Source organism: Rhea pennata, chromosome 3, assembly GCF_028389875.1.
Source record: "Rhea pennata isolate bPtePen1 chromosome 3, bPtePen1.pri, whole genome shotgun sequence".
Classification (NCBI taxonomy): domain Eukaryota; kingdom Metazoa; phylum Chordata; class Aves; order Rheiformes; family Rheidae; genus Rhea; species Rhea pennata.
Window position 1 is genome coordinate 125,390,883 of NC_084665.1, and position 27,804 is coordinate 125,418,686.

The following is a 27,804-nucleotide window of genomic DNA, read 5'->3' on the forward strand; positions in this document are numbered from 1 at the left end:
GAATAAATACTGCCACTTAGGGGAGGGGGTAAATCTTTCAGTTTGAAAACAAAAATAACAAAATTTCAGTCAGAATTTTATGAGTTCCTATTTTGTTTCCTGTTCTTTTATCAGCCTTCCAAGCTAATTGTAGCCAGGTTCTCTCACAATCTTCTTGATATATCTGACAGGCCATATCTGCTCTGCCCAAGCGAAAATCTGTTTTCCTGTCAAGAAAGTAAAGGTAGAACATAGTGATAGTCACGTAATTAGACAAAAGAACAAAATTTAATGTTTTTTATGCAGATAGATGCAGATATAGTCACTTATCAGTGGCAGAGGGAATGGACTCCAGATTATTCACAACTCCACTTGATCCAAACCACTCAAATTTTACAACACTGCCAGATTCCTAAAAGTTTCAATTCAATGATAGATTTGGAAATACAGTAGGAGAAAAGGATGGCTTTATAATTCACCCAGGCAATTCACAGCCTCGAGCTGAGGTCCGAAATCTAGCTCTATTACTGGCTTTTTCAGGTTCCCAAAGTTTTCACCACCAAACAATATCCCTCTCATTTGACTAAGGACTGGGAGGAAGGAGCATGAGACCAGGACCATAGAGAGAACCCAGGAGAGCTATTAGTTAGAGATGCTACAATATAAAATCCTTCTCTAAGACCTTAGTCCAACTTCTCTTAACCCTGCCACTGCTTCTATTTGGTTTCCAAGCCAGGTTTCTGCTGTTTAAGCGGCTTCTTAAGATTTTGTCTCCAAATCCCTTGGTATAGACACTAGTTTCTTTCTCCTTCCCATGTGGGATCTCAAGGCTCCATTGGAGGGATTTTGTGCAGCTCATTTCACATTTCTCTGTGCTCAAGTTCCCTTACAATCAAATACAGGCTTTAACCCCATAAAAGGGATTTATTTCTGATTCTTTGAATGTTCACTGTAACTTTTCCCCAAAAAGTTACAGAAAAAAAAGAATCCCTTAGAGTTGCTTAGAGTGTGCAACAAATTTAATGAATTTTTCTGGGCAAATTTCAGTAGGATTTCTACTACATGTCAGCATTTTAAGGAGAAGGTAGCTTTCGATATTATTAAGGTTTGTTTATATTTTAGGAAAAAAAGTCAACCAGCTCTAATCATACATTATCTGCTTTTCCTTTTTAAGTTACTGTCTTTCAGGTAGAGAGAACATTTTTACAAAGAGTTTGTACAGTGGACTCACCAGACATTATTAGAATCAAACTGATGATATACCTCCTTAAGGTTAAAGCAATGGAGATAAGAGAAGTAAATATAATATTCAAGGTAATTTTTAATAAAACTGAAAGTCAAAAAAAGTCTGTACTTTCTTTAAATTTAGATGATTCCTTCTTAATCCTGATAAAAAAATACAATAATTTGCTAACTGAACTAAGTTTACAAAGCAGAGGAAGTAGAACTAACAGTTTTATAATGAATAGTTGAAAGTTTAACCTTAAAAAAGAAAAAAAAAATCCTTTTCATGCAGAAGTTGATATGAAAAGAGGAAGGTAGTATGAATAATTATGGCTAATTGAAGAATTTACTTTGAAACTGCTTTGGAGTGAATATTATCTTTTATGAGTAGGTGAATCTTTTCCCCAGATTGTTTATTTTTTCAGGGAAGTGGATGGAATGATCCAGAGAACTCCTTTCCTTCTATGAAACAATGCCATTTTCTTGTTCACAGTTGGAACTATACACAGTGTGCAAGTATGTACATGTATCTGTGCATACATAAGATCTCAGAAATATTGACTGATATAAAAGCTATCCGGTCTGCTCTATTGCTTTAATCCATTTATTCAATGTGATCTTAATATCTGGCGAAGACTAATCTGTGAGCAGTTCTCACTTCTGATGTGGCCACGTAGGTAACGGAGTATAAAAAATGCTGAGTGTGGTAAGATTGACATCCTGTTTCCTCAGTGTTGTATTTTCTCCAGTCTGCTCCCTTTTATTGATCTCTTCTGTTCACATGTCGTGGATCCTAGATCAGGTGGATTGACAAGGGCTTGAACACATTTAGGCATGGAAACTCACTCAAGGTCAACTATAATCAACGGTACCACCTTTGGCCCAGGAAAACCCTCTTCACTGTGGGTAGCAGAGTATCCTAGGAATATCCTAGCAGGAATGAATATATGTGTCATCTGTTATTGTCTACTCTCAGAGCTAAAGTTTAAGGTGATGGCATGTAGAAAAGAGCAACAAAGCTTCTACCTCGCTCCTCTTTCCTCTCTCTTTGAATGAAGAAGTTAATTCTATTCCTTTGACCTTATAAAGGGTCAGGGCAGATCAGTCCTGTGAGATCTACGTGTATCACTGCAAGATGAAATTGTGACAGAACAGGCCTTGGTTTATAGGTTGTTCCAGGAGAATAGCAGGTTAGATCTATTACCTTGTGGTCCAGTTCCTGACTTGTCTGGTTATTGACCAAGATGTAGGTCAAGCCATTGGATCCGTTATGCCTGTTTTCTCAGAAAGCTAAATAAAATTTATGAGGCTTCTATTCTTCTAGTACGAAGCAGGAAAACATAAAATTTAGAGAAGCTTATATATCTTTTTTGCTTGTTTCTTTCCTGCAAATAAAGATGAAATTTCAACGTCTCAAAAATTTTTGAACATCAGAAATCTCTAAAGAAACGTGGATATGGATCAATCAGTTGAACCTTCTCATTTTAATATTTACAAATTACTCCATGCTTTTCATTTAAAATGTAAAAAAATCTCTGCCAATGAATTTAAGAAGGAAACCTAAAAAAAAACATAGTGTCCATGTAGGTATTTTGGTATTTCCCAATCTCTCCTCCTTCTCTTCTTTTTTCTTTAATATTAAATACATCAAAATCAACTCTTTCCTGAGAAAATCAAGGAGTTCAAAAAACTGACATTTTCCAACGAGTTTTTTTTTTAATTGAAAATTTTCCAGACCATGCTTTTTCATTACCATGCTGTGTGATTCCCTTACTCCCCTGTAATCATGGCACAAGGTCAGCCCTCGCTTTCCTCTGTATAGACACAAAGCCCATGGGAACATGCACATGTTCCACTCTTTGCCTCCTCAGCTGTAAGTGGCACCATCAGCCCCACTAAGGCTCCTGAGACGTGCGTGCCCAAACGCCCAGTGCTTCTGGCCTTGGCTCCTGACACAACTCCCACTGACACGGGAGCAAGATTTTGACAAAGACTTGACTGTGATGGGAAAACAGTCGGCTGCCAACATCCAATACTTGATTTCTCCCAGCATTTGTGACCTATGCGCTGGGTGAATGTAGCCCGAGATCTTTGCTTCAGTTGCCTTCACTATCAATTGCGAGAGTGCAAGTTACCTCCTGAGGGCCATGGAGCCTTCCCCTCTGACACACCTGTCTTAGGAGGGGATGAATGGTGCCCTGGAGACACCTATTTCTCTTCTTTGGCTATAGAGGACAACTAGCTTAGATTGGATATTTAACTCCTGGCTAGCTAACTCTGAAAGCATTAATCCCACATAAGCTTTACTTCTCAACTCTGGTTTGAGTCTGAACTCGAGCTTGTAGACACCACGGAGGTCTTCCACTGACATCCGCAGGCTTTGGGTTGCGTCCTTTCTGCCCCAGTCATCGTTGAAACAAAAGATCAACACATACGGCACTTTCTGTCTTTGTCACTGCTGCTTTAGATGCAGCTTTTCCTGTATAAGAGGAGGAAATACCAAAAGTGTCACAGTAAATGTAATTACCATGGTCTGGTAAATGTTTGGGGTTTGGGCTTTTCTGTTTGTTTGTTTTCTTCTTTGGAGAACACTGCACATGCTTTCACATCTACTGGTCCAGTGAAAATTGTACATATATATATATATATATATATTTATATATATACATATAAATTAGTGAGCAAATCTCATAAAAGGAGATGATCTGACGATAAAACAGAAGTTAAGTGACATCAAACTCTCTGTCTTGCACACACGGAGTCCCATCTGCTCGATCCCGATAACTCATTTGCACCGGCCACGACAAATGGCTCTTTTTTCGAGCAGTCAGAATCAGCTGCAGCCCACGTGCCTCTTGCTCTCTAATTCTTTATTGTTATTCCATGAACTCCAGTGGCCCCAAGCAGCAGGAGACAGGGACACATGTAACAGCTCTCACCCTCTGGCCCAGATACCAACCCCCTTTTTTTTGTGTGTGTGTGTGTGTGTTATGCTGCAAACACTTCCCAGGACTCTCATTCACTACCCCAGAGCTTGTGCAGCGCTGTCCTGAGCACTCGACGGGCGCTCGTATGGAGCGCAATGCCTCCATTCAAGAAGATAAAACATTCACAAGCCATCCTGGCTTCAATAAACCATTAGAAAAGCAAAAAAAAAAAAAAAAAAAAAAAAAAAAAAAAATCAAGTAAATACATCTTTGTATCAGATATTTGCAGCAATATGGAGCCAAGCAGGCAGTTTCTTCCAAGCAGCAAGGAGGCACTGCCCACACTTGGCTTATCTGTGCGGCGATTTGCATATATAACCCTCCGTGAAGAAGAGGTATCCGCTCTCTTTGACCTTAGCAAATCAAAAGCAGACAGGTCACAACTTTAACTTATTTCTTCGGATACCAATCCTCCAACATACAGAACTGTATGAAACACATGCATAATACATAATGCAGATCTGGTGCAGACCATCTGACTTGTTTTAACCCCCCTGGTTCTGTATATTAATGGTACTGAATTTAAACCTGTCATTTCAGTTTCTTTTCGTGTCTGTTGAATATATTTGGCCAGAGTTTGTTCTCTGCATTTCCAATGAGGTCAGTAAGTAACTCAGTGTTTACACAGATGTTTTACAGAGTAGAATATGTTGTTGATATTTAAACCAACATGTGTGCTTGCCTCTGTGTATATATCTGTAGATATGCAGGTACAGATATATAGAGATACATAGATATGTATATATCTATACACACATATATACATACACACACATACATCTATATAAGATTTAAAGTGACTGGGGAAGGATCCGTGTTATTCTATTTCTCCTTACGGGGTATGATTGCTATTATTTACTGTAAGTCATCATATGGCGATATGATATTGCTTACGCTCACCTAGGTGTAAATGGCCTTAAGCAGCTCCGGACGTCTGAGTTAGCAGGGAAGAGAGCTGCTTACGGGGGTCAGCACTAAGAGTCTGCTTACTTGCCTGCCTGAAGTCAAGCACAGCCTTACACCAAGCAAATTTCATCTTTCATCTTTTCTTTTCTTTTCTTTTTTTTTTTTTTTTTAAAAAAAAGCTCATTTGCCACATCTGCAAATAAACCCATTTAGAGCACAGCTTAATCCAGTGCTGAGCAGCAATTAGACTACTTTTCAGAACAGGCTTTTCGTGCTGAGAGTGCCTTGAAGATAAGGGATCAATGGTAAATTGTCCCCACAGCACGACTCTGAGCAGGTTATACCTTGCCCTTGCCACCTGAGCACTGGGGCAAGCCTGAAAGAGAGAGTTCCCTTTCTCTAACACAAATCATTCAAATTTGGCCCCCTCAATTTTGGGGAATTACTGTCATTTCAGAAAAACTATATTTAAAATATGGGAAAGGTGGAGTTTCTCCATTTTCCTGTGAAATGCAATTATTTCTAATTAGAAGAAGAGGTTACAATAAAACATTCGAGCCTCCAATTCTTGCATAGAAAGGATGTGCTGAAGCGAAACATATGCAGCTATGCCTACAAGAGCAGATAGGATAAGTGAGAGCTCTTGTTCCAGGTCAGAGTTTTACACAGCATGCCTAGATTGCATATGTACAGATAAACTACTCATTCCTTTCCCCTGCACTCTCCCTTTCGCCCCAAAGAACATGGTCTTGTTCTTGTTGGCTATATGGTGTCTGGCCCATGCCATTCCTCAAACTATGATCTGTATCCAGGATGTCCTAAAGGATGAATCACACCTCATGTTACGGAGGAAAGCACGTTGCTGACAAATCACTTATAGTTGCCAGTTAAATCAGAAGCCAATGCCTTAGTTGCATTTGTTTTTATTTAAAATGTGCTACAATAAGAGATCTGGCCTCCAAACAGTGAGGAAAAGGTCTGGCTGCACTTTTAGTTCGGCAGCTCTGAAGTGCAGCAAGAAGACAAGGTGTGACCCCGGGCTTAGAGCATTTACCAGGCTCAGGTCTCTGCCCCAGCCTTTGCTTCCAGCATTGTTTTTGTATTACATGAAATAACTCTTTAATGCAAAATAAAAAGTTCTTTGAACAGGAACTGGGGCCCACACCCACCTTATATGAGTGCTGACTGCAGAACTCGTGAGTCATGTTCCTTCTTGCTCTTGTTCTCGCCTTCTCAGGGAATAGCTTACACCTTTCTGCACAGGACCCTACATCTACAGAACGAGTGGCAAGCGAATGCTATTATGTTCAGTTTTTAAAGGCCCCGTTTGGACCCAAGTCCATATTTATGAAAGAGTGGCTTTAGACAACCACCCTCTTCAGAAATACTTTGAAAGACAATAATCATAGAGGGCTTTCTGGGGATCCTGATGCTCTACCAGGACGGCTCAGAAAGGTCTACATGAGCAAGTCCTTCAGCAGACAGAGAATGTGATATGAGAAGAAAGATCCTTGGTATAGTTTTGGCCCAGACCAATAAGTGTTGTCCTAGAAAATGCTTAGGCAAAATTCACGGGGCAGATACTACTCCTAGTAGGCAGCCTAAACCCAGCCACCTTAGTTTTGAAAATGAAAGACCACAGTCATATCTATGCTCTCTGATCTCTGCAGCTTGGCCTCAGAGCAAGAGAACATTGACAGGGCCATTTCAGCTACTAATGTAGAGGGATTTTTTTTTCATCCTGTGGTATTAAGAAAAAGAAATGATTATTCATCTATGTATTCATTCATTTATTTTATTCCACTTGCCTAAAGTATTGGGAGAGCTCGGTCGCACCCACAAGAATGATGATTTTCCAGCACAACAAAATTCTCCCTCTCTCTACACCCCAATACAGGGTGACAACATTGCAACAGACTTTGCCCATGACAGCTCCTGAAGAGCGCCATGGCATTCACTGTTCTAGCACTAATCAGCACACACACACAAAAAAATCACCAAGAACTTTTTTTGTAACTAAGCAATAAGGACAACCACAGGCCAATACTTGAACTTCTCTTCTATTTTGTTTACTGGTATAGAAATAACCTTAGTATCTTGGTGCTTCAGTAGCTACCCACAGAACAGGGATAACAGCACATTTTTACCCAGAAAAGCATTGTCAGGACTTCAAAAGTATTAGTGCTGGAGACGCAGTAGACAACGAGCTCTATTTCCAGTACAGGTGCGCTTCCTAGCAGAGTTTTAGTGCTGTATGGAAAGCTCGACTGGACCCCTGAAAACTAACTGTGCAGTCTGATACTTCTATCCTTCAGCACTACTGTGAAGCTTAAAGAGACCTAATATGGGTGGATAGTGCTGAACTGATTGCTGAACTAAAACTGATGGTTGCCTAGGTGCACGTGGCCTCCTGACCTAATTCTGTTTGCGATTTGCAAGCAGGATGTACTCCTAGCTCTGAATACATATACTAGCTGCTTGGAGGAAAACTGATTTACGAAAGCTGAAACCATCCAGGACAAAAACAGTGAAACAGAAAAAATGTAGCTTTGCCTGAGAAAAGAATGATCTTCTGGTATCTCTCAAAGATGTTCATTAGACATGCCCCAAAATAAAGGATTTTCACAATCACAAAATAACACTTCCCCTGGTGAAAATAAAAAAATGAATCCTGGTTAAAAGGCAAGGTTATTTTTAATATTTAAAGACAACACACAAGGTAGAGTAAATGGAGATTTGAGAAAACTATGAGCAGTGAGGGCAAACAAGCAGAGAGGAAACTGCTGGTATCAATTCAATACGTACACAATACAATCACAATTATTTAAACTTCTCAAGAACAAAATAAACAGCCTGATCAATGAAAAATTTTGCTAATGGAGCAGATTCTAAAAAAAAAAAAAAAAAAAAAAAAAAAACGTGGCTGTTGCCTACGTAAAGATAGGGAGCGAGCACAACCTAGCAAGTCTGGCATGACTGCGTGCGTCCATGGCACTGCTCCACCTTCAACTGTGTGCTCGGTTTTGATCCCCGCCTCAGGGAGAACAGAGCAGAGCAGAAAGGGTGCAAAGAGAGCAAACAAATAGCATTACATCGTAAAGACACGGAGAAAATTTGGTGTATAAGTTAAGGAAGGTTAAACAGGTGCTCATATTTATCCTTTATGTTTAAAGAAAAAAGTAGAGCAGAAGTTTTTCAATTAATTTTCAAGGCAAAACTGTTTAATTAACAAAAGAAGGCCTTTTATACATAATTAATCATAGCTTTCAATGCCACATTCTATCACGTGAGCAAAATTTCTAGCAATATTTTAACATAGGTAGGGCTATTATGTGCTATATGAAAGTTCAAAAACGATGAAGGTTCAGTCTAACTTTACTCAGATCAACACTGCTTATGTCAAGTTTGTATTTACAACAATCTTAACAGCCACAATCAGTTTTATTCACTGATAATTAGACTACTAGAATGAGCTCTTAATGTTGGCCTAGATATCACAATCCCATATTTCTGCAGGGAGGGGAGGGAGAGGGAGGAGGCTGGATTTTTTGGTTGTTTGTGTTTTGTTTTTTTCTCCAGTGTCTATCGTATCAAGTTGGTACACATGTCTTCTTTGTTTCTATATCTTCTCTATTTTATTTTAAAAATGTCACTTACAGGCTGATCAATGTGAAATTATCTCAGCAAAGTGCTGTGTGATGGCGTTCAGGTCAGTTCCGCGGCATCTCCATCACTGAAGGTGCCTTATGAGCAGGTTGGATGATCATGTCTGAGAAACAGCACAGGTAGAGCTGATCCTGCCATAGGGCTGGGGCGTGGAAGAGGTAACCTCTCGAGGTCTCTTCCAGCCCTACAAGTCTATGTTTCATTATCCCAATACAGCAAATCGTTGTGCCCCATTAAAATGAATGCACTGATGTAACACGCGTTTATGGAGATCCCGGGAGACCTCATTAGACTGAGGTGAGATTGTATTTTAACCTTCTTTTTTTCAGTGCACAAACCAACCAGCAAGTAACATGTAGTAGAGGGACAGAAACACAGGAAAACAAATATCCCATTATTATTGGAATTAATTTACCTTACAATTGTCCACTTTGGGATCTTCCTCTGAAACATCTGACTCTGCGGTTAGAGTCTAGCCATTGCAGAAGAGAAACCTGATGTGGTTGAGCAATATATAAGTTCCCAGCTGAGGTTACTGTATTGCCTCTAGAGCTCAGAGTTCATTATCTACTTCTTACAACTCATGTTTTGCGGTCAAACTAGATGTCAAAATCCAGCTGAGTCAAGGCAGGCTATCATATTTGGAATAATTATTATATTTTATATTAGAATGACTTATGCAAAGTGATGGTAGAGCTGCTCTTTGGACATCTGCTGAGAAGTGGGGAGAGTTGGGGGCTGAGCATAGAGGTAAAGAATGAAGAGGAGGGAGGGAGAGGTAAGTCCATCAAGAACTATGTAAAATAAGGAAATCAAAATTAATGAAGAGCTACTATAACTGCACGTTTAGAAGGGAAAAACAGAAAATCTTTATTTTATTTACTGTGTAGTTTAAGTCTCTCCAGGAAGCTGAAATGAGCCTCTTGATGTACGAGCTCACTGAATTTAGTTACAAGTGCTCTTTGGAGTTTAAAACTCATCATATTTTAGCGCTTCTTATTTTGAGCCCCTAATGAAGAGGACATATCTCTAATAATATCTAATAAAGAGAGCATATCTCCAGCACTGCTGTGCATAGCTAGATAAAGACACACAGATGGAGACTGTGGGTCAAAAAATAGAGAAAACAGTTCAGAATGACCAGACAGGCACTGAGGAAGGCTCATTGCTGCAGGCATTCAATAGTAAGAGGTTACTAGGGGAAGAAATATGAATTGATCATTTCCAAATTTGTTAGTTTGCAGCCAAATTTGCAGGGAAAGGAATGTCTCTTTATGACTGGAAAAGAAAAAAAAATGGAAATTAATTTAAAGAAAAGGTTTCCATAGCCTGGTTGCACAATGCTGTGCATGGACATTTTGGGTTGTAAATGAAAAATTATTTAGGAGTTGATACCTATTTTAAAATTTAATATTATGGCATCTACATATATATTTATGTATACCTAAGTATGCCATATCTCTCTCTCTCTCTCTCTCTCTCTCTCTCTATATATATATATGTATATACACACACACACACACATATATATATTACACATATTTATTTCATGTCTCAGACCCAACTCAGATCTACAAGCTGTAACCAGCTACAGGAGTTGCTATTTTCATTCAGTCCATTGGAAGTAATGAGACTGTTCACAATACTAAGCATCTCACTTACAGGTAAGGTTGTATACTCCAGGAGCCTCAGGCACAGCTGACTAGTAATAATGCATCTACTTTTTCTCTGTATTTTTATAAATTCAAATGAATAAATGTTTAAATTACAAAATCTAGAATATCATGACTTTTCTCTTACTTATTAAGAGTTATTTTTCCAACTTGCAGTTTTTGTTATTTTTCCATATTTTTTCCCCACACTGTTCTAAAATTTAACTGTGATATTACAGATGGATCCTCTTCTCTTTCTTCAGTGGTATCCAGCTGATGATCTATCAGCCTTTGAGAATGAAGGACTTATTCTAGAAGATTTGCAAAGGTAACACAGAAGATTTCACCTGCTGTTAGTAGGTTTACATTCTCTAACCAGGGATTGCAGGTCCACTGTAGAAAAGTTGGAGCACACAAACTGAAAAGGAAATGCTGCAATCCTTCTCCCAAGATCCACATTAAGCAATGGAAGTTGTGGAAGTCAATTGTCCTCTGCAGATCTCAACAATCTGATGAAAATGCAACTTATAATGTATCTATCATCTTTCTTTATTATTGTGGTCCCCAAATTTTCTATGATATCTGAATATGTTTCCCACGTGGGAATTTGTTTTCCATCACCTTAAACTGAAGCAGAAAGCATCTTCTTAAGTCTTCGGAGGATCACAGTTAAAAGACAAAAAAGTATAATTTCTACTAAATCATTATTCAGCTCATGCTAGAGCCTGTTCACGGACCCTGAAGCTATCTGGTGTGATCTGGTCAACTAATACTTTAATATTGGTCTTAGTCTCCAAAAGAAGCTGTATCCAAGCTGCTTATAGGGAAAGACCTCTGGCCTGTGCTAGCTCTGGAATTGTGTTGGGAATTTCTTAGGAGATTGTCAGCTGGTCTGGGCCAAAGCAATGCTGGAGCCTGGATGTGTGAGCCGGTAGTGGCTAATTTACTGCTATAAGCATAGCCACAGGGACCTGGCTGTCAATTTAGCATCGTCCTGGGGCCCCAGAGAGGCTTGCTGTCACCCTGGTGAGCATACCACGGTCTGAAGATACTTGTATTTCTTACCTCATCACAAGCATTTCTGTTTTACAGCTTTAACTGATAGTGCATAAAGGGAGAATAACCATAATATATCATTTTTCTTTTTCCTCGATGGTTATCCAGCACAATGTCTTGACACACTGAGGCAATGACAGAATATGAACAGTATTTTCCAGTTAGGCATGAAAGGTCCACAGTGGTCCAGGGATACGGAGGATTAAGGAGAAAGAGGACTTGCCTGCCAGCTTGCCTGCTGGACAGAGAGACATGAGCCAGGGCTTCAACTCCTGGTTCCTTAGACAAAGAAACACAGAGGAAAGTAAACGGAGCCATTGAAAATGGATAAAATTATTGAGCAGTTTATCAGTGTTAAGGAATTGCTGTTCAATCTATGTGCTGCCCTTCTCTCAGGACAGATTACACAGCTTTAAATTAGTCTGAAATATAATTGACCCAGAATATGAATTCGAAGGAAAGCTCTTGTCTAGTCATGGCATAGCCGCTCATATTGCTACGGTCCTGGAAAACTCTTGTACCCTCCGGGGTCATTGCATTCATATATCAAGGATGTGAGGTGGTACATGGTGTTAAGCGAGACTGGAAAAAGGTCCTGGCAGAGCAGGCTACAGTTTAAAATTCCCATCTGGAGATGAGTGTTTGAACAACAAGACTTAGCCCAGAAGAGCTGCTATCTCTTGGGCAGGTGAGAGAGATCAGCTCTGCAGCAGCTGGACCCAAGCAGTAAATACTGTTCATTTTCCAGGATACAGGGACTGCAGCAGCAGAACAAGCCTTAAAATTGTTTCTGACCTAGACGCTCATCCCAGACTGTGCCTTCACGTGCTGCCTCACTGCTTGAGATCTGGATGCGACTCCAGCTCGCTTAACTGTCAGAGCCCAGTGCTGCCTTCCCAGCCAGGGCGGTGCCTTTGACCTCACCCTTTGCCTAAAGTAGTGCCTCCTCAGTGGCTCCTCTGGGGTAAGGATCCAGGCCAGGTGTATGGTGGATCTGGGTTCCACGTCGTGAAGGCAACATCAGGTGCTAACAACAGCATTCCTGATGGGACTCCCTTGGATGGGATGAGACTTTAAGAGGAATCTTGGAGATCTAAAACACAGAAATGACTTCGGTGAAAAGCTGACTGAGATCAATTAGGATTTCCCCAGTCTCACAAATCTCCTGCTAAATAGCTGCCGTCCGTGCACTAAAGAGAAGTGTACTTTTGGGAAGCAATCCTGACTTTCTTCATAGGCAGAGACCTGAAATCCTCAGTTATATCACTAGTTTCATTTCTTCCAGTGACAACTACAAGACCAGGTCAGTAATTATCAAATTTGCAAAGCTTTGATAGATAGATAGATAGATAAAATTAGAAATGGAAGAGAAGCATTGAAGAACATTAGACAAAACAGAAGGGAATTTCGCTGAGATGAGATTTGAAGTGAAATAAATAGGTGTTCCTGAAGAAAAAAACCCAAAATATTATCACAAGTAGTGAAACAAGTCAAAGTGAGAATGGGGAGAAACAAGAGGGAGGAAAAAGGGAAAGTTTTTCTCTTGTCTTTTCAAACCCGTTTCCTTTGTTGTCTCTCTCTCACTTTTGATTTCCACAGTTGTAAAGATGGGTAAGAATGAAGCCTAGGAGGTTAATTCCAGCACGTTACAAGAACAGTTAGAAACCTCCCTCACATTTCCTCATATTTTCTGAGTCATAGATGATTCTAGGCAAGTTTATGCCATTTATACAGTATAATTACAAATATACAATTTGAATAATGGAAATTCAAACTTACATTGTAAGCATCTCCCGTCACTTTGGAATAAAAATTCATAAATGTAATTTCTCTTGCTCACATTATTCAGAACCTGTTTTTGTTTTCTTATCAAAGCTATTTAAAATCATGAACTTCACTGTGTGACAATTTACTTCCTAACACTTTTATTTCTCCTTTAAGGTTTTTATTATTAATGAGAATGCATTTTTATCGCACAAAATGCTGATACCTTTACTTATAAAGGCAGTAGGAATGTGTCATTTGATCATCTAATGACCTCTGGTGGATGAATCTAATTGACTCACAAACACATTATGTTTCACACTGGTTTTAACTTGTGTTGGTCGAAAGCATTACTACTGGACTGTGCACTGACAGCTTGTTCATGCTGCAGAAATGTTCAGATTAAAAAAAATACACAAAAAACAAACAAACAAAACAAAACGAAACAAAACTTTATTTCAAACCAGGAAGAAAAGTCATTTCTCAAAATTTCCCAAGAGTTGAAACTATTTAACAACAACAACAAAACCGTAATAATACTCATCACCTCTAACTTAGACCAGTTTTCCTCTCGTGGTCCCAAAGTCTTTTCCCCTTGTGCAGTTTGTACAATACATAAAGGAAATATAAAGGAAATAGAATATTGTACTTGTATTATACTGTTGGTCCTGTTTTTTTCCCCCCATGTATACCTCCTTAACCGTGTTTTTTCACACTACACACTGAGAATCTGATTACCTGTTCATTCTCCCCTGCTAGAAATATTTCAAGTAAACTTAAAAATGAATTTCACTCAAAAGAAAGCACACTCCTACAAGTTGTGTCTGCTCTCCAGCCCCTCTCGAAGACAAAAACTTACAAAGCAAGAGAAAGGTAGCTTAGAATTAGAGGCAGAACTGTTAAATCCTTACACTATTATTATTTTTGTTTTAGGAGGCAAGATGTTCGTGCTACCAGTGAAAGAGTTAAAAGAGCAAGCTGTATCCTGTAGATCGGCGTGTGGAGTAAGACTCTGTTTACGAGGCACATCCACTTAAGACTGAAGTTTAAGAAACTTAACGTTAGTGAGTAGTGTAAGTCTAGAGGAATGCTGGTGAAGTCCGTGAATTTACACCGGCGCAATGGAGATTACAGAGCCTGTGACTAGTTACCCGCCGGCACAAGAGGGAGAGCAGGTCAGCGGTGCCCAATTTTTACACCACAGGATAATAAGGAAAACAGGGAATGACGTCCTTGTAAAACACTGGAGCACGTGAGCGCCTACTGCCATGCAACTAGAAATGAATTAATGAAAAAAATAAAAACAAAAATGGAAGAAATCCTTTCTGCTTGCTCTTTGCTTGCTAAACAAGTGAAGGGATTGCAGAAGTTTTTTGATCCTCCCAAATGTTGCTTAAGTAGATACAAGAGCACTATTAAGACTAAACAATTCAAAAAGTAAAATTTATAGTCCTGTTTTGGATTTATAGTGAGATTCTTTTATATCATTCAGTCAGTATAAGAATTCTTTGAAATTAATATAAAAATACATCACCGACTTTAGTTTGGTTTTGATTTTAACTGTGAGAGCATTTAAAATGAGATTGCAACCAAATCCTCCCATAGCTAGGTTTCATTCCTCTTTCTTTCCTTGTGTGTTTCTAACAAATTCGTTTTGTCCCTTGGAGGTGAGATATTCTTACGAGAGGCACTCTTAAGAAGCAAACACAGGGCGCAGACTTAAGTCTGCTGTTGGTGTTGCATCCAAGAGGATAAAAGCACAGAGGGGCCTGAACACCCTTTGCATAGTTCAGAGAGGTTTTTCCACTTAATGCAGAGACCTTTTGGTCAAAGACCCAGCCCGGGAGTATCTGTGGTGGCGGCTCTTCTAGTTCCGTCGTTGAAGATCTCACATGCAAGAAGCTTCAAATTCCACCTCTCATCCCTGGCACAAACCTTGTGTTATCGGACTGAATTGCAAGGGCAGGGACTTTTTTTTTTTTTTTTTTTTTTTAATTTGCCCTCGCTGCCCACTCTCCTATCCTCATTTGTTATAGTGATCTTACAAACTGAAATTTATTCTGGCTATACTGTCTCAAAATGGACATCCTGTGCTGAGAAAATCTTTCCCTAATTTAAATTACTTGCCTCTCCTTTGCCTCCATTCCTTGTTTTTATTATTGCACGCAGTTCTGGCACCAACATAAGACTGTCTTGGACAGAAAACAAAATCCTTTAACAATTCCACCAACCTAGAAGCCTCACTGGGGAGGAAATGGGAAACCTCTTCCCCTTCGCTCTTGCTACCAGCCGCTGAATCAATGGAGGTCATTATACTCCTTGCCCAAGGAGTCAAGGGGTCAGGAAAGAGCAGCTTTGTTGGGGAGTTGTTCCAGTCCGATATTATGGATTCGAACAATGAAAACAGAGCCGAATTGTGAGAACCCATGTGAGATTATTTAAGGCGAGATAAAGTCATTTTAATCATTACTATCGCAAGTGGGTTTTTGCAAGGCAGAAGATCGTGCAGGGCATGCCTCTGGCCAGATCGCGGGACAGGAGCAGTGTGCTAGGTAGGGCGGGAGGAGAGAGCAGAAGCCACACCAGGGCAGAGCTGCTGGAGCTCTGAGCAATGGAAACTCACCGCCAGGAGTGGAGAGGATGAGACTGATCGCCAGATGACACCTTTGGACTCCCCAGAAAGTCCACTCATTTCACAAGACAAGTTTTATACCTTCGTGTTTGAGACAGCAGTTTGTCAGAAGAGCTTTAGCTTACTACAGGCAACTTCTAATGTGTCCTGGGGCCTGATGATCCCTGAGGCCAGTGCAGCCCAGCTGGGCATCCGGAGACAAAGTTACTATTCCTTTAATTACCTGCTTTGCTTTCCCAGGCTCAGGCTCCAGGTATCCCTGGAGCAAGCACAAAACTGTTCTTCTCAGAGGTCTACCTCTGTTCTGGCACCAGTCCTGGACAAGCTAAATTACTTGGAAATATTTTCTTTCCTTGTTTTTTTTTTTTTTTTTTTTTTAGTTTTTCTTCATTCTGACTTTTGTTAAAATTAGAATCAGTTTAAAGTCCATGCCAGAAAAAAATCACTTCAAGCTAAAAACAACAAAACCCCAAACAGTCCTTTTTTTTTCCCCTCCCACTTTAAAAACCTTGGAACCAGACATTTTGAACATTTTTTAAGTTTCTCAAATTGCAGTGGAAGAGGTGAGCATATTGGAACCAGTCTTCTCAGCAACAGCTCTGGTTTGAGTCACCAGAATTTTACAATAATAACGAAAACGAAAAACATTTCCTCAAAGGTTCCCAGCTTCCCCTCATTGGGATGACTTTAACTTACTTCCAAAGTTGGTGGGAAGTTTTGTGACCTCATGGCAGAGCACTTGAGTTCAGTGGCTCTTGAGTTTTCCTCTTTATTTATAAAACAGTGGATTCATGCTCATAGATCTCTTTAGCAACTAGAGACAGGCAGCGACAGACAGGCTTTGATTTGTCCCATGTTTCTTTAGGCATCTCGTGGAGGCAGCCTTCAACGTAGAGCCCATGCTGATGCCTCCTCTCTCACCTCCTACTGTATAGAGTTGCTAAATTCCCAGTTAATGTGTCCCAATAAGATGCCCAAAATTAAGTTATATGAATAAATCGGGGGCAGCAGGAAAGGCAAAGCTCTCTGCCTGGACTCAGCTCAGCAGCTGAGCAGATATGTGCACCCCAGCCCAGCTTTGGTGCGTGACCACCACCTGCGGCAGAGGCAAGTTAAGATATCGGTAGACCATGCCGAAGAAGAAGTGGAGTTTTCGGTTGTTGCAGTTCAGCTGAAACCCAGCAATTTAGTTGGCCACAGCAGGCCTGAGTGTGTGTCGCAGCCCCACATCAACATGAGGCTGAGGTGTTTTAAGAGACTTGAGACATTTTTTACAGGACTTGGAGGAAGACACTGTGATTTTACTAACGCTAAACTCATTTGGTGATATTAAGGGGAAAGAACGAACTCCGGAGGCGTTTGCTCAATGGCATCTTTTTTACTGTTCAGCTTTCTAAAGAGATCTTAAAGTGATTATATGTGGCCAGGATTTTGAGAACTTTTGAGGACAGATTTTCTCTCTCTCTCTCTCTTTTTTTTTTTTTTTTTTTTTTGAAGCTATTTAAGCACAAAAAAGGTAGTTAGATACTGAGATACTTTTGAAAGTCCCAACAGATCTCTGATCTGCATCTTTAGGCATCTAATTACCTTTAAAAATGTTGTCTCTGGTGTCCGTGAAAATTATAGCTTTTGCATATTAGGCTCTGTTCTATAAAATATGTAAAAGTTACATGCATTTTGTTGCAATGAAAGGAAAAAAAAGACCAAAAAGTTGAAAGAAATCAGCTGTCAATTTAATCTTAACCGCAAAACAGCAATACAATTGTTTTTTGTTTCTTTGTTTTACTTTCTAAAATTCCTGTAATTATATGCAATTACATGTTATGCTGGAAATTGGTTCTCCAAGACATAGAATCTGATTTTTTTCTTAACTGTACAAAATATGCAATTTAAAAAAGTGAGCAGTTTGAGTGTAGAGAAAAATGAAGCTACAGCTGTAGGATTTTGTTATGCTTTTAGTATCAAATCACAGAACCCATTACATTATTTATCCTACAGGCAGGCCGTGTGCTGCAAACATTGAATAAAATTGAACACCCTAGGAAAAGAAATGTGTGTTTTTTAATTGCCCCTGATTTAAACAACCCTTAATTTCATTAGTCACTCCCTTTTTTTTTGCTTTTTACTTTTTAATAAGAAATCAAAACAGTTTATTTTAAATCATGGGTGTGAATCATTGCTTTTTAAAGAATCCTAATGACTAAACATTACAATATATGTAGGCATACACACATACATAAGACAAAGCTATATAATCTATAAGTAGACACAGTCATAGGCACATGTAAACACACAAACATGAAAATATTCTTATTCTTTCCTATCATTGTAATATTCAAATTTCAAAAAAAGAGTAGCCTGTATGATTCCTGCTCAAAAAGTAGAACCCAATCTCTGAATTCAAGAGCTTTCAAAAAATAAATCCCAGTAAAGTCATACTTATGGCCCATGTTTGAAATATCTTGGTTTTATCATTGGCTATAATTCAAACTATTGAGTCATAAAATTAATCTGTTTTGCAGTGATTTTTTTTAAATGCTCCTTTATTTCTTCTGTTGAAAAACTCTGAATAAGCTGTAGGCAGGAAGTTAAGTTTTAGTGTGGATTGGTGGCACGTAGAAGGGGAGCGCACACTTCGTTCCTGTTAACTCCTGTAGGATCAATGCAGGTTTGTCATAGGAAGGGATCTTTGTACGATGGCATTATACTGTGTTGCATGCTCAAATATAAAACATGGTTGGAATCAAAATGCAAATGTGGGAAAGCTGGGAAAAGAGAGCTTTTACTTTGTGTGCGGGTGTACGCCGGCGGTGCGCTGTTAACGTGCTTGCTGCTCCTGCGTCACCTTCGTGTTCGTCATGAGTCAGGTGTCCTCCATACGTCTTTCGGAAAGAGTGTGTATATTGACAAACCTCCAAAGAGACCAAGTTCTAGGCAAGAAAAGTGGCTGACGAGAATTGTGTTTGATGACAACCCAACCATTTGGTTGCTCTAAATAACTTCAGGTTTGATCCTGTCCAGCAGAACACAGGGCAACTTTGGCCCTTGCACTAGAGCCTAAGTTAAGTTTCATATCAAAATCTGCTTATTTAAGCCCGTTTTCTCCCACGCTGTTGGACCACTTCAGAATTTCCCTCCTTTTTGGAAAGTTCTGCTAGCTTGAGACCGCCTGTAACCCAAACGTCAAACATCAGTGCAGCTTGTCACGGCTCTGCAACTTCTTTCCCTCCTGTAGCAATCCAAAAGGCCAGGTGCGTCAAAAACGGTCTTTGAGAGCCTTACGGTGGGTTCATCTCACTCAGAATAACCTGGCTCTTTCAGAATGTTTGCTTTGCTTTCATATAACAGCGTATTTGTCTTGGACTCTAGGTAATGCGGAAGCTCTTTGGAGGGTAAAAATAGGTTGTGGCAGAGAGCTGAACGTTGTTCTTTGTCCTTTCAAGGGGTTAAAACCGAAAAAAGAGAAAAATGGAGGGGGGGGAAAGAGAGGAAGAGAGAAAAAAAAAATAAAAGGTTAGTGTTTTCTGTCCATTAAAGAGAGTATTCTGTTCTGAAACCGAATTGGTCATGCATTCCTGCCGTGTTTCCTGGCAGAGCGGAGACTGACTGCAGCACCTGCCTGCGCGGCGCGGGGCTGGAAGTCATCGTTGGGGTTACTTTTTTTTTTTTTTTTTCCATTTGTTTGTTTTTTCCTGGCCTTTTTTTTTTTTTTTTTTTTTTCTTTGCTGCAGGACACGACTGTCCTCGCTCCGAGCTAAGGGCCTGGATTCCAGGCGATTTTACAGGAGGAAGTGGACAATGCTCGGTTCTATCCTTCTGCTTTGCATTTGCCTCCAGCAAATGCCTTAAAAATTGTAAAAAAAAAAAAGAAAAAAAGAAAAAAAAGGTTTTTTGTTCCTTTTCTTTCTTTTTTTTGACTAAAGAGGTACATTTTCAAAAAAATGCTTGTTTTTTTTAAAAAAATAACCCTCAGCGGTTTCTGTTGAACACTTTGGATTACCTGGTTTTCATACTTCTTCGTCGGATTTATCTCCAATTTTGATTTCTCAGTTCAGTCGCTGCAGCTGGGTAGTGAAATAGTAAAAAAAATAATTTAGCTGTTCACACAGAAAAATATCTTTTCACTGAAAAAGGAGATCTATTTAATTTAAGGAAATTTAAAGAAAAAAGCTAACATAAAATATTTCTGTCTGGTCTATTAATTAAATAGCAGGGATATCTTTAAAAATCCAGTGTTTTTCTCTAAAACAAAATTAAAAAAAAATCCATTTTGATATTGAAGCGTTTTCTGTGGTTACTGGCACGTTATACTCTGGAAAATATGTACAAATAACGCTAAGATAAAAAAGTTTGTTACTAAAAATGTTTCTAGATAAGATTGAATTACTTATGAATACTTGAGGATTTCCTTTTTTCCCCTTCAAGTCTCCTGCAGAAGCACTTTCTTAGGACCAAATCCATCCTCCCTGCACTGCTCCGGTAAAAGAGCCATATCCTGTAGCCTGAATTTTCCCATAGCCCAGCAGGAGAAGAGGAAACCGTTCAGCAAGCAGTAGATGCCCCATCCTTCCCAAGTCACTACTCTCTGAAGGACAATTTTCAGGGAATCAGGCTGTGAACCCTGTAGGTGATATGACCATTACGTGTTATATGGATCTGAAGAATATAGAAGAAACAACAGATCTAAGCTGGTCAACTGGTATCACCCGAGCACCCACCAAGCTGGTCTACTGGTATCACCCAAGCATCAAGGCATCTTGGGCACGCACAGATGTGGGGAACAATGATGCCTGCTCAGATAGAAAGAATTAACTACCACCAACATCAGTCTGGTTTGACTGCGTCTGTTTTCCTGCTGCTACTGTAGCCACCTTCATCCTTTCTTTGCCTCAGTTTACTCTTATTTCAATATAACAAGTATAATCCACCTTGTAACAGAGCTAGGTGAAATTATGCATATTTACTTACAACTTGTCAAAATGTGAATGTGCATTGTTCTCATTAAAGGATGAAAACTTTTATTTGCGGTTGTTTCAGTGTTCGTGTAAATTGAAAGAGGAAAAAAAGTAAAATAAAATAAGGAGAGGTTCTGACCACATCGGTATTGATCGCTTTTTTCATTTTGCATTTTTTTTAAGAAAAAGGTGGAAGACATTTTGAAACGTAGAAAATCCAGTTGTTTCATTTAAGAATACAAGCACCAAAGTTTGCTTTTGCTTTTGTGACTGAAAGAAGTTGCTGTAGAAGAAACCCTCGGCTGAAGAGATCTGGAGAAGTGTCGCTCTGTGTCTCTTTGGAAGAGGGCTGAAGGCTTTCAACTGTTTGTTTGCCAGGAGAAACGAGGAAGCAGAAAGCTGGCTGCAGGTGGATCCTATTAACCCTGTTATAGCAAATGTCAATAAGCAGCGATTCCGAGAATTTTGAAAAGATTTGCCCAGTGTCCCAGCTGTGTTTTCCCATCTCGCACAAAATATGTGTGCCGCAGCCTTATCTCCTGGACAATGTAAGCATTTAAGGAGAGGCATTCTCTCTGTGTCCAGACGTCACCTTGTCATCTACCCCAAAACTTCCTGGTCTCTGGCAGGCTCAAGTCAGAGTAGAACAAAACAAAAATATTAAAGCATTCATTTAAACTCTGCAATAGGTCATTAAAGAAGAAAATATGCTTCATTTTGGCCTTTGGAATATGCTACTTCGGGGATTGTCTATGGTCTTTTATCTGTATTTATCTTCTTTCTTTCCTTTTTTTTTCAATAAAGTAATGAATGCATCCACACTACTAATCCTACCAATGTTATTTAATTCATGTACACTTGAGGGATCCTTTCTCTGATGAAATCCAGTTGTGCCCATTTTGGTGCTGCCAAGCCTTTGGCAATCTATTTAGATTAATGAAAGGTGCGCTTTGTAACCAAATCCTCTTTCCTGGGGGTAGCCCACTACTCCACCTCCAGAACCATCCCCGAGAACACACTAGGCTGAAAGACAGTCAATCCTTAAATAATACGGTCCTTGCTGCTCAGATTGATATCTGTGAACAGATGTTAATTATAAGGGAAGCAATGGCTGAAATGCAGATGGTAGAGAAAATGTCTGTTCAGATTCAATCTGCGTTGCTTTTTGTAATACTCAATGCTGTTTTCAGTGAAGCGCTAGGTCTGTAAGAACACGTCGCAAGGCTTTAAACAGAGCACCCCTACCCCCTTGTGGCATAATGGCATTTCTGGAATGGAAATAAACCCGTATGAAAATTGCTTTCTCTGGTTATCAAAAGCACCTTAATCATACGCTGAAGCGACTCCGGGCAGCTGGCCCCCGCCTTGCTCGCGCTGCGCTCCCCGGGGCTCAGCCTAGCTGTTCACGCGGTGTCCTACGGCGAGCGTTCGGATCTTTGCGCAAGGAGTCAAACCAACGAAAACAGTGCGAACAAAGCGGAGGAGCGGATATTTGGGCTGATTTCCGCTTGTCTGTGTCCCTTTCCATCGTGTTTTAAATGTCAGTCCTCGCCACCGAGCTGACCCGGCTTTTGCCTGCACGCTGCGCAGAGGGTGTCGTGGCGCGTCGCGCTTGCAGGGACGCGTGCTTGTAGGCTTGGGATGTGGTAGAAGGCTGGTTCAGGGTGGCTTCAGAGCTGGGTGTTTCCAAACACAGCAAGGTCAGCCCGAGCGCCGAAACTGGCCCGGTTAGAGTACTCTTTCTTTGAGGCAACAGCAACATAACTTCACCTGCTCATAGATGAAGCAGACCTATTACTCCAGTACTACTTACAAGGGTGTGCTTATTAGTACTCATTAATACTGAACTTTCAGCAGTGGCAGCTAATTTAAAACATTTTTTGCATTTTTTTCTAACTTACCAGTTATGATTTGCAGAGTGGTTATTTACATATTCCATGAGCTACAGGCGGAACATTGGGTGGGTTTTCTGAACTTTTGAAAATGATCCCCTGAATCTTTCTAACTTTGAGCATTCAGACTCTCTTCTGCAATGTTCCCTCATCAAAAGAATTAAAGCTTGTATTTACCTTTTTTTTTTTTTTTTAATTTAAACATCAGCTCATTGCCTAATACGCATCTAATACCAACAGGAACCGGAAAGGATCTCAGATAGCAACTAGACTTTAGTCTTACTGGCTCTAGTTCCTTCATAGTTTTTATTTTATTTTATTTTATTTTATTTTATTTTATTTTATTTTACTTTATTTTATTACTACTGATATTTGGTGTCCTTCAAATCTTCATATTCAAAACATCATGTTAGATAAAATTAAATTGTTGTCTCTTTGCAGATAGAAGACTGAGGAGATAATTTTTATGTGGACTACAGTAAAGGCTCAGAAACCAGAATGCAAACAAAATTAACTCAAAATGTACTTCTTTAATAAGTGTCATGTTTGCTAAGGTAAATCTCATGCTTTTTGAGGCCTGACACATGGGAATGGTTGAGCTTCAAGTTTTTGCAGTCTTCCTGCCATCCTCAAAATTTTCTTTCAAGGAGGATGATCTTTTCACTTTGTGCTTTATCTTTTTATTCAAGTAACAGCAGCTGCATATATGATGCTTCATCCTATTGCACAAGGCTCAGAGGAATTGATATGAACAGCAACTTTAACTTCATCTTTTCTCTTTTTCTTCTCCATCAATGTCCAATGTCTTATCTGTACATTTAAGAATAAAAATAGATCTCACTGGCAACAGTAATGTCCTTCTCATTCTTGGGGAAGACAGGGTATTTCAAAGCATTAGCTGAGATCTTTTTCTTTCCTGTCTTATTAACTAACATGTGACTATCGTTTTTGGACAATGGGACTAGTTTTAGTCATGTAATTATAGCACAAACATGATGATTTTTTTCTTTTCCCTTTCTTTATAAATTATCCAAAGTACTTACCATTTTTTCTTCTAGAAAGTTAGCTGAAATTTGGGTTAGCAACAAAGCAGATTTTCAGCTGATGTAGGCTATATCAGGACTGAAGTTTAGACACATAAATGCTAGAGGTCAGGCTTTTTCTTTTTTTATTCATCCCAAATGTGGATAAAAACAGATCAAAGATAGCAATCAGGGAAGCAATTTGATGGAACTTGCTGATACCATTGCCAGTCCCATGTACTGCAAGATCTCAGTGCAGTTAGAAAATGCTAAGATTATTCTCATTTGGGGGAAAAAACAAAAACAGTTGCATGATTTTGGAGCCTGCTCATCATGAATGGATGGTTGCCATGACATGGCAGAGCCAAGATGGCCTTCTTGCCAGTCATTTGTTCCTGATTTGTGGATGTGTGAAATAGTTTTCTGGAATATAGAAGGAACGCCCTTCGTGGTCATCGCACTGGACGGATACTGTCAACATCGTCATATACCCATGGTGGAGAGCAAGGTTTACCATTAAAAACCTTCTACCTCCGCCTTGCAAAATGTTCTCTCAAATTGTGCCAGACATTGTGCTAAATCACAGATTCACTTTCTTGCCTCAACAGACAGCTTGGCTGTAGAAGCAAAAACGACTGCTTCTTTAACTCTAAGCTAATGTTACTAAAGCAGCTGGAGGGGTATGAAGATGTACAAATAAAGATGAGGGTTATGTAAGTATAACAAAATAATAAAGTATATTTGAACTTTCTCATATAGGGTAATTATTGAAAATAGGCAAAATATAAATTTAAAATGTAGTCACCTCCCCATGCAAGTTCCCCGCATTACCCTATCACTCTATATGGCAATTGTGCGGTTTACTGCATATCAAAGGTGAAATCATGTTAACTTTCCTGTGGCTCTAAATAAGGATGGACATACGTTGTGGTTTCAGACATATAAGTCAAAATAAAAAAAAAAAAAAAAAACTCTTCAAAGGACAAACATCAATCCTGAAACTCTGTTTCTCAAGATCCCTGGCCTTGCCCAACTGACCCCCAAGATTTTCAGCATGTTGTTCTTCACAAAACCCATTTTCCTCCATTCAGGTAACTTAGAATTGTCTGGCATTCATTGCTCAGCATATGAGGCATCAAAAAAAGGTATTAGAGCCATCTGCCTGCAACTCAATCATATTTCCTAAATGATTAATGAATGTTTAAAAGAATAAGACAGTAAACATCTCAAAGTCTAACCATGCTGTTGTTTAAATGAAGCATAAATGAAGTAGAAGAAATCTTAGTTTGTTACTCATTTTCAAGAAGAGAAAAGGGTTAATTTCATGCAATAATTTATTTAGATCTAGTTAACATGTGCTTGTCTGCAGCCTTGCACTGCACTATTAAATAGCTTCTTTAAAGGTGACTGAATTGCCCAGATGGATGACTTGATATTTTAATATATTGGGTTAAAAAAAAAAAAAAAAAAAAAAAAAAGACTTCCATTTCCTTTAGCATGAAAGATGAGATAGTAAAGCGGGATGTTCTACTCTGCTGCTTTACTCAGGAAACTGGCTCACTGATGAGGATGTGGGTGAATCAAATATTTCTAATATTGTTTGAGAACATGTCTCCAATTGATTTAAAAAATCTCTCTAGGGGTAGTTTCTTAAATTAAACTTAATGATACCGTGCATCAGTTAAGATCTATTCGATCCAGGAGACATGATAATACTTATTAAAATGATGGTTTCATGCTTGCACTGTTTATAAAGTTTAAACATAATTTTTCCAATTAACCTGCCCCCTTCTTAACAATATAGAAACATTTAATAGCAAAGATAATGAGAAGTTCCTTTGATGTAGTCACAGGAATGTTCACATCGGTTATTTTGACATGTAAATAGCACCTCAAATTCCTGTTAATTCATCACGCTACCTGTAGTCCTGCCATCTGGGGCTGCAAAGTTGTCACATCCACCAAGTGAATGGTGTTGGGTGGAAGAGGCCACAAGAAGTGACATGAGAAGGTTTCAGACAGGGCTTCTATGGATCTCAGCCTTGGCCAGAGCCTCAGATACTGCCAAAGAACAAATAACAACATGCACTGAGATCCTCACCATTTATGGTTAAAGAGCCTTTGGCACTTCTCACAAATGGAGTGAGAAGTTAAATGCTGGAAGCCTGACCAAATTACAGCTGTTCATATAAGCATCTCTCTGCCTCTGTGTGGTGGGAGAGTTGCCATTTTCATCACTGTCTTGGGTTCTGTAATTCCTAGCCAAGCCTTTAAGAAAAATTCCCCTAGGCTATCATGTCAGCAGTTCAGTAGTAAGCAAGAGCTAGTTTGGAAAGAAAAAGAGAGAAAAAAAAAATCTACAAGACTTGAAAACATTTTCATGGCATAAACTAACTTCTAGCTCATTAGTTTTCAACCACAGAGACATGGTGAGAAAGACTATATGTAGAGAGCACTATAAATATAGCATTGTATGTATTCACCTATATGTATGCAGGATATAGAAGCAGAAAAAACACTAATATGGGCTCCAAACCACTGCAGATGCTGGTAGAAGGTGAAGAAGAAGGGATAGGTTTGTGGAGAAGTGCAGAAGAAAGCAAAATATGGCTGTGGAAGGAGAAGGTAGGGATGCAGAGGAAAAAGGACAAAAAGAAAGCTGCAAAGACTGGAGAAATGGGTAGACTAGAAGTTGGCAACTCAGGAGCAAAGGGTGAGGAGAAAACAGCAGTAGCTCAAAAAAGGAGAAGACCTCAATGTCAGAGAAGAAACAGTAAGAGCAAGGCAGTGAGTCAGAAAAGACAGCAGCATTAAGGTTGTGAGGAGGCAGGAACATGCAGGTAGGAGATAGGGAAAGGCAGGAGCAGATAGCTGACAGTGGTAGGAGAACACAAAAGGAGAGGTCCAGATCTGGAGAAACAGTGGCAAGAAAAGGAGCAATCCACCATGGACAAGGACAGAATAAGGAGGAAAAAGCTAAGGAGTCGGCAATGAGGCTTCCTTTGGAAAGATGGGAATCACAGTGTTGATAAATCACAGTTTCTCCTCTCTCTAGAGGAGAGAAACTCAGAGGAAAGGTCTGGCTTTTGGTAGCAATTTGATAAAAGATACTAGAGAAAGTAGACTTCAGGATTATCCAGGATCCATAACTATGATCTTTGCATATCTTCAAGCAAAGCAATGTCCAAAGAGTTTCTAGCCTGGTTCAAACATTATAGAAGGGATGGTAATGAGCAAAGAAGAATGGTGGGACCAGGGCTGAAGTACTTAAAATCTGTGATACATTCTTACTCATATTGTTTATTTTAAAACTAATTGCTTTCTTTTGTTTAATATAGAGCAGGAAAGGAAGAAGAAGAAGGACGAGTGAGCCTGGAAAAGGCAGAAGCATGCATTGACAGAAATGTGCTAATTTGTTGCTAATGAGAAGAAGCCAAAAGGTTCCTCAGTCACACTGAACTGGCAGTAGAAAAGGTGTAAATATTTTAAAGGGTTTAGAAAGAGGGGGATTGTTCAGTAAGACTTTCAATGCTTTAGGAAGGACAAGGCTTCATCATTTGTCTGCACACGTAAGTGTCTCACATGGGTCACTCACCATCCAAATAAATAAATAAATAAATAAAGTCACATTAGAGGAGATAAAAAGAAGGCCTCTGTGAATAAATTCGAAAGACTAAGTTTACAGAGGAAAAAAGGACTCTTCTCATAAAAGTGAGAAAAGTTGTTTAAGCAAATGGACAATTCTGATAGAATAAAAACTGGTTATAAACTTGACCAGTACTTTTAGGGTAAAAATTAGGTTTCCAGCCACCAAAGAAACAAAACTCTGGAACAACATTTCAGTAAGAGCACTAGGACACAACAAATCTAGCTAAAGATGGAACTTTATCAAGTTATAAAAGACGTTATATGATATGCTTGTCTATGATAAAAGGTGAGTTAAACCCAGTGATCCAAGGAATCCCTTCCAACCCTATGTTCTTTTCCTTTATACTTTTTCTGTCCTGACAGACAAAACAGCAGCCTGTGAGTACGTACAATTTTTTCAAAAGGAATAGAAAGCATAAGT